Genomic DNA, 12,162 nt, shown 5'->3' with positions numbered 1-12,162 from the left:
TTAGGTACAAAACATAGATTTCTATCAACTTTTGGAGTACTAGGGTGTTGTACCGTGTTAGTCATTATGAATGTAGTGAGAAGTTAAGCAAAAATTACACCTTTTATTGGCTAACTAAAAAGATTACAATATGCAAGCTTTCGAGGCAACTCAGGCCCCTTCTTCAGGCAAGACGTAATCAACTTTTGGATTATTTCCGCTAACTGGAAGTGGTACTTTTTTATTCATGCAGCTGCAGAGTCCGATTTATTTATACTTTACTTTTATAATAACTGTCCAATATAGTATTAATTTGATTTGATTTGTTGTTGATGGTTCTTTAATATACATAATATAAAAATATAATCATTGTCTTGTGGTTTACTCCTCAAATATCCATCCCAATATCTGAGTATATGAGAAATTCTAAGGGACCCCATTTTTTCATCCAGTAATTATCACCATACTCTTCATAAACAGTTTGCCCTATGTCCAATGATAATTGCCATTGAAATGGTTTAATTTAACTGTAATTTTTTCAGTCTGCTCTGATTAGTCATGGGACCAGGCAAATTGATTTACAAGAGTCATTTCTGAGATACTTAATTTATTTAAATATACGCATATACTTACTTGCACACATTCGCGCAGTCAAGAAATGTATAAGTGTAGATAGCTGACAGCTTGCTTGCCCTTCCAGAGCACATGCTGAATGATGAAGAACAAAAGAAATGAACACACAAACACAGCAGATCTGTAAAGGTCGATATGCATGGAGGCCTTAAGCCATCCCGTCTGTCATTGCATCTTCTTTAGTTCGTTTGACTCAATGAGTTTAGTTTCAAATTAAATAGCTTTATTATTGTTCACTTGATTTAATTCTTTTCATTCTGTTTGACATTTATTTGTGTACTTAGTAAATATTACAGAAGTTAATTTACTTCATTTATATAGTATGGTACAATTGGTTGCATTTTAAAAATCTTCCATTAAGTGATTTCCTGCGGGATCACTAAAGCGTAATTGAAGTGAAATTACTGTATGGACCACTCCATATTTTTTTGTCCTGTTTGTGACACCTGATCACAACAGTTAGTTAGTTTTGTTCGCCATTTACCACATAGGCAATGGAATTTTACTTGTGGTTGCTCTCAGAAAAATGCAAACAACGTTAAAACTCAAGTTCAGGTTCATTCAAAGACTGTGCAGTCACTGTAGTCCTCAAAGGACTGGCTTTAGTAGGTAGGGGTGGGCAAAGTCGGTTCTGGAGGGCTGTTGTGGCTCCAGCTTGATTACTTAATGAGGAGTCAGTTAGTGCTGATGAGGGACTTATCGCTCAAACTACCTTTTTTATGCTACCTTTTAGTCATCTGTCTTGTTACAATTGCCCGCTCTTAATTGCTTATTTTATTCTTAATGAACTGCCTTCACTGTTTTAATTGCTCCTTGTTAGTCATTAGATGTAAATGACAAAGCCAGCAGATCGCCATCTAACTCGTTCCAGTCCATCCATGTGTGTAATCATCGTGTGCTGTCTTGTTTAATAAAATATTTGAAAAAGGGAAACGGAGAAAGACTGTGAATTAATCATCTGCTGCAGGCTTCAGATCATCTGGATGACGTTTGTGCAAAGGAAGAACCTCTACAACATTCGAATGATCTTACATGGCACATTGGAAACACTAAGTTATACAAGTAAATGATATCTGTTACTGGGAAGGATTGGTGTCTGATTAAGCAACTGGGTTGCAATAAAAACCCTGTTCTAGAATTTTCTCAATCAATTTAAAAGTTGTTAGGTCAAAAAACATGCCACAAGTCCAGTTGTCTCAAACTCTGAAAATCCTCTGAATTGCTTCATTTCTTTCCTTAAATGACACCCAAACCGAAATGAAATGAAAAGTGAGTGAGCCAACAGAAGACCAACTAATTCAGGGCCTGAAAATCCAACATATTTCACTCCAACCAGTTGTTTAATTAGATGGCGATTCTTGTCATTAATTAAACCTGTTTTTTAATTCCATGGCTTGTTGCGGCTCTCATTGTGTAATAGCAGACATTTCCGAAATTCTTGATTTTCTCTTTTCTAAGAGAACTGTTAAAATGTTTAGGGGACCTGAGCAGATCAACCTTCCTGAGACCTTCATCTTTCTTTATTTTCAGATATTACATGATGGACACAGTTTGCTGCTCGTGTTTTGGCTAATTTTGAATCTCATTATTGTTTGGCAGCTAATTAAGGAAAAAGAAACAATTAAGGGGTCTGAGTCTTCAAGAACAAGTCAATTCAAATTAATTCAAAAGAAGTTAATTTGCAAGAAAAACAGGTCACTAAATAAGAAAAAGGTTAGAATGAAAACCTGCAGCTACTGCGGTGCACCAGTACCGGAGCTGGGGACCCCTACTGTATAGTCTGCTCCCTTCATTGTATCCTAATTAAAAACAAGCAAAGCAGACACCTGGATGAAGAACACAAAATAATGAAATGCTGCAACTGCTCTAGTCCATCGCAAAGCCCACTCTGTCTCTCTATATCTCACTCACACCCTGATATTCACACACAGGACATATTGCAATTCTTTCTTGGCATGAGCATGTCTGGCTGTAGTGATATTTTTTAAATAAAATGAGACCTGGAAAGCTATTCAGTTATAACAAGTGTTAAGAAATAGCAGAAGTGAAAGATTACAGAGAGTGGCTGTTAGATAGATAGATAGATAGATAGATAGATAGATAGATAGATAGATAGATAGATAGATAGATAGATAGATAGATAGATAGATAGATAGATACTTTATTAATCCCAATGGGAAATTCACATTCTCCAGCAGCAGCATACTGATACAATAAATAATATTAAATTAAAGATTGATAATAATGCAGGTGAAAAACAGACAATAACTTTGTATAATGTTAAATGTTAACGTTTACCCCCCCCGGGTGGAATTGAAGAGTCGCATAGTTTGGGGGAGGAACGATCTCCTCAGTCTGTCAGTGGAGCAGGACGGTGACAGCAGTCTGCCGCTGAAGCTGTTCTTCTGTCTGGAGATGATCCTGTTTAGTGGATGCAGTGGATTCTCCATAATTGATAGGAGCCTGCTGAGCGCCCGTCGCTCTGCCACAGATGTCAAACTGTCCAGCTCCATGAAAGATGATATCCTACATAAGTATAAGTAAGTCTTGTTTATCATAGCAGTTACCCTAGAGAATGATGGGCATAATGTTTATTTTTATCATCAAGTATTGGACATGATGATGTTGGGTGAAAAGACCTAACAGCTACAGCACAGAAGAAACTGTAGGCACAGCATGGCTGGACTTCCACTGCTGGCCTTGACAACCTCTCTTCTCTTTTGTGTGTAGGGTCTTGTTGCCTGTTGTAGGCACATAACCTTTGTAAATTACCAGTAATCCTAATGTATGGCTGACTAACAAATCAATGAGGAGAGATAGTGATAGTTTAGCATTAACCTCCTTAGCGTTAGACCCAAGCGTCAATCAGGCTGTAAAAACAGTGCTAAAAGCGTTAATCCAGAGGTGTCACTCTTACAATGGTATAGACGCGCCTCACGCAAGACCTAAGGTTTACTTGGGCTGTAAAAGTGATAATAGCGTTAGTGCCAAGCGTAACTCGGGCAACAGTATGGGCATGTCTTGTGTAAACGTCAGGCCCAAGCATACCCTGGGTAACGGTGTAAACGCTTCTTCTCCTGGCCTTTGTCAAAAGATGAGACAAGAGAGCCAAAAAAGGTTTGGGGAAGCCTCCCGTATAATTGATCCTGTCTGCAAAACGATTCAGTTTGTGTACAAGTATCCACAGATCGGAGTACAAAACAGAACTAATTGGTGAGATCGAGATGGAGGGTTTTCAAAGTGCGGCAGAGGAAGTAAGGTAATTATGAGCAGAGCTGGAAGTGACGTCATCGGGCTCATGACTGGAAGTGGTGTTGCCTGGGCCGGAAGTGATGTCATCAGGGTCGTGACTGGAAGGGATGTCATGGAGGCCAGGTGGAATTTCCTGTAACAGGTCTGCAGTGGAAAGAGAGAAAGGATCAATGCACTTCGCCACCCCCTGGCCTGGCATTGAATTACCTTCTTTCAAGCCCTTTACCTGCCTTCCATGCACAAGTGTGACCAGGGCTCTCCATCACTCCTTATCCGCCTGGACCTCACAGCTGCATTTGATACGGTAGATCATAATATTCTCATTCATCATCTTCACTATATAATTGGACTTTCTGGCATTGCTTTGGAGTGGTTCGAGTCCTATCTTACAGATAGGGCTGAGTATGTTGCCTTGGGGGAAGCTAAATCTCATACCCACACTCTCACCTGTGGGGTCCCACAAGGATCAGTCCTTGGGCCGACCCTCTTAAATAACTATATGCTACCCCTGGGTCACATCATCCGCAAGCATGGAGTTTCATTCCATTGCTATGCCGATGATACGCAGTTCTATGTGAGACTGGATTCGACTTTGCTTACACCTCCATCAACTCTTTCCTCTGAGATTGGGGCCTGGATGTCCAAGAACTTCCTCAAGCTGAACAGCACCAAAACTGAAGCTCTTTTAATTGGCACCCCCCATCAACTTCATTCCTCTGTAAATTGTATTTCCTTTTCTGACCGTACCATTACCCTCTCACCTTCTGTTACAAATCTGGGTGTCAAGTTAGACTCCCATCTGCCATTTGATACACATGTCCATCACCTTTGTAAAACTGCATTCCTTCATCTCCAAAACATAGCCAAACTCCGTCCCTACCTCTCCCTCTGTGATGCTGAAAAGCTGGTTCATGCCTTTGTCTCATCCAGGCTGGATTATTGTAATGCACTCCTCATCAGGATACCCAACAAGAGCCTTCAAAAGCTCCAACAAATTCAAAATAGTGCTGCAAGAACCCTGATGAGGGTGCGGAAATATGAACACATTTCACCAATCCTTTGGTCACTTCATTGGCTCCCTATCCATCTCCGTATTGAATAGAAACTCTGTTTGTTTACTCACCAGTGTATCCATGGAAATGCTCCACAATATCTTAAGGAACTCCTTATACTGCAATCCACTACAAGAAACCTCCGTTTTGCAAATACCCACCACCTTCGCCCCCTGTGACCAAACTTCAGACAATGGGTGATCGAGCTTTTGCAGCTGCTGCTCCACGGCTCTGGAATGCCCTACCAGAGAGCCTAAGAACACAGCAGATTTTAAAAAACAGCTAAAGACTTTCTGTTTAGGAAAACTTATTAACAAGAATGCTATAATTATTGTTGTTTTATCTCTATTTTTATCTTGCTTTGCCTTTGGTCAAGCTTTTTATGTAGCACGTTGAGATTTACTGCTAATGTAAAGTGCCATCCATCCATCCATTATCCAACCCGCTGAATCCGAACACAGGGTCACGGGGGTCTGCTGGAGCCAATCCCAGCCAACACAGGGCACAAGGCAGGAACCAATCCCGGGCAGGGTGCCAACCCACCGCAGGACACACACAAACACACCCACACACCAAACACACACCAGGGACAACTTAGAATCGCCAATCCACCTAACCTGCATGTCTTTGGACTGTGGGAGGAAACATATAAAGTGCCCTCTAAATAAAATGTATTATTGTTATTTATTATTACCTCATAATGGCGTCTCATAAGAAACGCCTCTCATCAGCAGTGACGACGAAGTGAATCTGTCTTGAGGCAGTGAAACTGAAAGTGATGGCCGCATCACTCACACATGTGCAGTGTGCTGTTCATATTAATCTCCATTATTATTATTTGTATCATTATTATACTTCCTTTACTCCTGACTTTGTACTTTTTGTGTTTTATAGTAGAAGGATGAGATTTAATAAATATGTCATATTTCAAGCCAAAAAATACAATGCTTTTTTACATGTTTTTTGAGAGAAAAACGGTAACGCTCAGGAGGCTACTGTATTCTACCTATATTAATAATTTAAGGCCAAGGCACGGTGATTTAGTTGAGAAGCTGCTCTGAAGTACATATTTAGGTCACTTTATTATACCTTTCTGCTCACAGGCCTAAGGGCAACTGAATTGGATGTCCCAGCAAAGAACTTACAAGTCTAAATTGTTGTATTTATACAGTTTTATTCTACAAGAGTAACACGTACTGTGCACACGTTGGCTGTCAGTGTAAGTAAGCAGGACATGCCTCTATTTGTTCACTTACTTGTTAATATTTTCTCATAGTTATGGATTACTACTAATGATTTTACCAGCTTCTCAACAAATTCTCAGTCTTTCACAACATTTTTGAAGGGAATTGTGACCAGGTATGGATTCTCTCATCCATTCCTAACTTTGAGATCAGTCGACCATTGGAAATCTGGCAGTCACAACTCCACCTTAAGGTGACCCTTAAAGAGAGCAGCAATGAGGTCTTCATGTGCCCGGCTTGTTCTGTGCCCACCACTTACAGAACCTCTCACTCACTCACTCACTCACTCACTCACTCACTCACTCACTCACTCACTCACTCACTCACTCACTCACTCACTCACTCACTCACTCTTTGAACTCCCACAGTCGTCTTCTGTGTACTTTCTGCATTACAATGTTTTATTCAGCGATCCTCAAATATACATTTTTTGTTTTATTTTATTCCTTTTCTCTTTTTTCCTTTCTTTGATCTATAAATCACCTAATATGCAATTTTCTATAACTTTAAAAGAGAACATAAGACTCGTGTTTACATACAAATATCCACAGAGGCAAGTGGTGAATTCTGTCTGACATATTTGCAAATAAATAATTTATATTACATCTGATTTTTGTAATGTATATTTTCAGAGATTTCCTACCATGTATTCTAGCAAAATATGTCCAAGGATGCTTTATAGTCTTTGCCAATTAAAAATATATATATATAGAAAATTTGTGATGATCTACCACATCTGATATAGGCATTAGAGACAGACAGACAAGTTGCTAAGAGTGCTTTGTGAAGCAGATATAGCTATGTGAAAAAGTAAGTGCACCCCATGAAATGGTTTTTCCTTTTCTAACAGATGTGATCATATCAAGATTTGACTTTCATTTAAACAGTATGTTTAGTGTAGGTGCAAAACAACGTGTGGCTATAGCAAGAACTTACACGTGTCCAGTCCTTGGCATTTCACATTAATCCACTTTGTTGTTCTGTAAATCAAACGTTTATTTTCCACATTATAAATGAAACTCCAAACAGACGCAGTAAGAAAACCATGTGTTTCCACAGCCCTGTTAATCCACACACAAACTTACAATAACTTCCTAGTTCCCACAACTCCCGCTACCCAGCACCCCTTCTTAAAGTAACAATACCCCATTTAAACTGAATGATTATCTAGCCCTATTCTTTATATCTAACCGGTGTACAGATTAGAGTCCAGAACAGAACTGAGGAGATGGAGGAAAGGTGGCGGCTTTAAAGGAGAGTATAGGAAGTGACATCAAAAGGGCAGGAACCGGAAGGGTCTTCATCCATAGTCTCGCACCTGGAAGTGACGTCAATGGGGTCGGAACTAGGAATGACATCATCAGGGACAGGTGGAATTTCTCGTAAACGGTCTACAGAAGAGCGAGAAAAAGAGTCAGTGCACTCGGCTATCTCCCAGTCTGGCTCGGAGTTACTCTCATTCAAACTCTTTAGCTGCTTCCCATGCGCACGTGTGTGACAGTACATATATGCGGTGAATGATATAACATATACCGTATATACTTACGAATAAGTTGGGACTTGATTTTACAGTATAACTTCTGGTATTTAATAATGTCGGTTGTATAAGTCAAATGTGGAAAACTCACCCCATTGGTACAAGGGATTATGATATGCTAACACCCACCTGGTAGAGTAACCACGGAGCACATGGCCTTTTTTTCTATGTGGGTGCGGCAATGCGCTGTATCAGCGTGTGCTCCTAATCTCTCTCTCTCTATTGTGCCTACACAACCACACAGTAATACCCAAACTATTCTGAAGCGACGATTGCAATGATTTGTGTTTTTTGTATCTCACACCCTCATACACCTTTATCGTAAGAGCATCCCTTATCTATGATGGAGCGTTCGATCAGAAGAAAATACGAAGCTGGTCTTAAATGAAAAGTCATTGAAGTGGCGAAAGAAATCGATAACGGCGCTGTTGCAATAAAATTTGATGCATCTGAGAAACTGATGGGAGATTGGAGGAGGTAAGAAAATGTAAAAAAAAAATTAAGTGTAGCATTTTTGAACGGGCGTACAAGTCAAGGTCTGATATTATGATTAATTTTTCGGGTTTCAAGTCACGACTTATATGTGAGCATATACGGTAGACATCTTGAGAATTGTAATGTAGATATTTAAGCCTCAAGCAGAATACCATAGACAAGAGAATTCACTTTCTTTTTTTTTTTTTGCGCATGTATTATCAACTTTTTTCATTATTTTGTGTGAACTGTTTGCTTTGACAGACCCCCATGACTCTGTGTTCGGATTCAGCGGGTTGGAAAATGAATGGATGGATGAATGTTTGCTTTGAATATCCCAATCTTTTTTTCAAAAGAAGACACTTGGACTGTGGAGTTTTTCTTGTGCTATTGCTGGAATGCCCTTCTAGTAGCTGCATTTGAACTTTTTGGAACTTTTTTGGAAAACCTCAACAAACGCTGTTACAATGGCAACGTGAAAACCTGTATATATTCACTGTATATATTTGAGCTAACCAAGTGTTCTCGGTGGACTAAATGGTCCGCACTGATTTGTAACTTCTTTTATGGTTTGACTGCCAGTAAGCTCTATCAGACACTGTTGCTCTCGTTTCATAAAAGTAAACAGAGGGTCTACTCTTCAATGCTGGATGCACTTGTCTAATTCAATTCACAGGCACCGTGCAAAGCAAACTTTGTTTTATTTCTTCCTGCGATTTCGCAGTCACCCATTGTAAAGGTTAATATAGTTAGCGGTGCATTAAAGTTGTTCGACACAGTGGAAGACTTAAATAAATCTCAGAAACAATGAACAACATGTGGAAAAACAGTATGTGTTTACAAGACGGTCCTTCATTCGATTTTATGCCAGGTCCCCAGTTTGAGAGTCAGACTCCAGCAGCCTATACTCTGTGGGTGACACGAAGGGCAATTTTATTTGCACGGTAGAAAAATGAAACTTGCCCAGCAACTGCCATGCTTGCAAATCATTTAATTCTATGGCAAGGCATGTTAAACGCTTTCCGCATTTTGTTGTGAGTTTGTCTTCACGGCTAACTTGAAAACAGCCTTTGGGCACCTTAGCGGACTTTTTCTAGTTTTATTTGACAGGACGTCTGAGTGCGCTGGGACCAGAATGTGCGAGCAACGTCCACATCAGGCCCCATCACTTAGAACTTCAATGAAGTCATGTCGGAATAAATTATTCTGTCTATGACATTTTCTGGGGCGCTAACCTGCCTGTCTTGGGAGCAAACGAATCGTATTGACAGGAATTTTAATATGCAAACGTGAAAAGCTCACGCGTACCACTTCTGTGTCACTCAGCCTCTTGGCCAGAGTGATTTACCATCAGCTTCGCTTTGGCAGTGTGTTTGGCTAATAAAATTGTTACTGCGTAAGCAATCACTTGCATGAAAAAATACAAGTTAAAGGCTTTATTTACCAACAGCTTCCCTGATTTTTCTTTTCTTGCAATATAGATGGTTGGAATCAAATGTAACAATTTTAATTCTGCTACCTCTATTGAGCTAGGAATTCAAGTAACTGGTGTTATGAGTGGGATTACTATCAAAATCAACCCTTCTTCCTAAAGCTATATACTGCCATCCAAAAGGGTGACTTTGAAAAGCTATTTTTTGCGATTAATTTTACTTTCCAATGAGCATTTTTGCACATATACAATAAACATTTTTACACAGCCAATTCTAAGACTGAAATCAGTGGTAACACTGAAGCAGAATAATCGCAGCTTCCTTCACAGTTTTCCTCAGCTACAAATCATTTCTGCCACCTCTGGAGTAAGTGATCGAAGCTCTTAGAGAGCATTTTGGGTAAATGCATAGAAAGCCTCCATTAAAGTGGCAACGATGTATTCAGAGGTGCCAAAGCAACAACCATGATGAACACATTTGAGACAAGAAAACAAACAAAGAAAAAGTCACAGGCGAAAATGTGCAACAAGTATGCGTTATGACAGTGTTTCTCAACCTTTAAGTATTTGCGACCCAAGTTTTCATAACAGTTTTAATCGGGCCCCCCGCCTAATGTTTTTTTGAAACCCTAATAAAATTAATTCCTATATTTTTTGCTGCTGATACACCGCTACAAGTTTAAAATTTCCCTACGAATAGCGAAATTATGCCACATATGGCAACATTCGCGCCCCCTTTTTTGTCAACCCACAGGTTGAGAATCGCTGCTTTTTGAGAAAGTCCTCTCCCACAGCTGCACTGATCTCTTAAAGAAATTTCCTTCCTCCTTCAATGAATCGCCAATGCGAGGCAAAACACACACATCTGGTACCTGCACATGCTCAGAAGTTCTTTAATAAAAAAATTTGCATAACGCATTTGCTAAGCAAAAATGTATATTTATTTGTGATATCACATTTTGCCATCTTCCTGCTAAATGAACAGAAACAAATCACTTAATGTTACATGGAGTACCGTGACTAGATATTTAGCAACAACATTTTCAAAAATCCTGACTTGGGAGAGAGGAAACCATAAAACCTCTGGCCCATGATAATAAAACAAAGTTCCTTTAATATTTAAATGTGTATTACAAGGATTCACAGAAATGCAAAAGGAAATTGTTGTGAATAGGAGTCAGTAATACGGTGAAATGGTTTGAGGCCTCCTAAAGATTCCACAAAGCAGGCCAGGACATTCACCAACCTGCCAGGATGTAGCTTCACCCACTAGTGAGCCAGTTCCCAAATGCCAGAGGCAGACTGCAACTGGTGAGCTGGTTCAAAAAGTTCAAAAGCACTATAAATGTTATATATAAAGTGGCCTAGAAATAACAGGAATTGTCAAATCTCTGACTTGAAAAGACAGGTCCACACAAGAATCTTTTCAAAATTGAAAATTTTTTATACTAGCTGTCCCCTGTGACAAATTTAAAAAATCATTAAACAAATGGGTATCGCTAGCTAAGGGGAGGCAAGGTACGCTCCAAAACGTGGCAACAGGTAGACCAACTCTAACAGAGGCTGGCGTGTGAGTGAGGAGTGTCCAGCCCGGATCTCCACTCCTGACGTCACGCTTCCCCCTCCCCTAGGCCCGGAGCCTTATCTCGAATTTGCGCAAATATAGGCTACTCGATTAGCACAAATAAATTGCTCCTGCAAGCAAACTATGATTCTTTGCACGATGACAGAAGTTGCAGAATCAACTGGAATGTTCAAGCAAATTGTTGAAAAAAAAAAAAAACGATCTAAATCCGTTAAGTAGTTCTCTTGTGAAAAGTGGACAGACATACATACAGACAGACAGATAGACATTGGATTTTATATATAGAAAGATTTAAAAAAAGAAAAGCACAAATGGAAAAAGGGCAATCAAAAGCTATCAAGCCCAGACCATAATTTAAAAGCAAAATTCACAAAACCACAAATATCAAAAGAAAGCAATACTCGCTGTAGGACTGTAATAGCACTCTGTGATCCACTGAAGGGCTCACTCCCTAGCCTTAATTAATAAAGGATGATGGGCGGTCCTTCAGCAGTGATGTCATGGTAGCCCCACCTCTTGGGGGTTCCATGCAGAAAACACAAGGAATGTAAGAACATTGAAAGACGCAGTATAAAAATATTAAATAATAAATAACTGTAACAATATTAACAGAGAATACATAGAAATATGAAACTTGGAAACACAAGAACTTCTGGTCCTCAGATAAAACCAGATAGTTTGCTTGCAGGAGCCCTCACCCATCCAAACATTGATGTAAGGATGTAATAGCAGAAGTTGTGAGTATTTGACAATCTCCTTATGTGTTGGCCACATATTTCTCTGTTGTCTGTTGTTATATCATATGTGCGTCATACACATACACAGTGCCCCTCGTCGTTCTTCTTCACTGAAGCTCCTCTTGTGCTTGGTTTGTCTGTCAGGAGCTGTCGCTGCTGGACTTCCTTTTCATGCCATCACGGTGTATGTCACTGCATTTTGTGACCTAAACACTCATTTTGGTGTGGAGGACAGTA

General features: G+C 39.7%; 1 protein-coding gene across 2 annotated transcripts in view; it reads left to right on the top strand.

Annotated features, from left to right (window-relative positions):
* Window positions 1–12,162, top strand: part of cacna1ia (calcium voltage-gated channel subunit alpha1 Ia) — an 856,996-nt gene that overhangs the window by 375,725 nt on the left and 469,109 nt on the right. The window lies entirely within an intron of this gene.

Source organism: Erpetoichthys calabaricus, chromosome 12 (genome assembly GCF_900747795.2).
Source record: "Erpetoichthys calabaricus chromosome 12, fErpCal1.3, whole genome shotgun sequence".
Taxonomy (NCBI): domain Eukaryota; kingdom Metazoa; phylum Chordata; class Cladistia; order Polypteriformes; family Polypteridae; genus Erpetoichthys; species Erpetoichthys calabaricus.
This window is presented reverse-complemented; position numbering and strand designations above follow the sequence as displayed.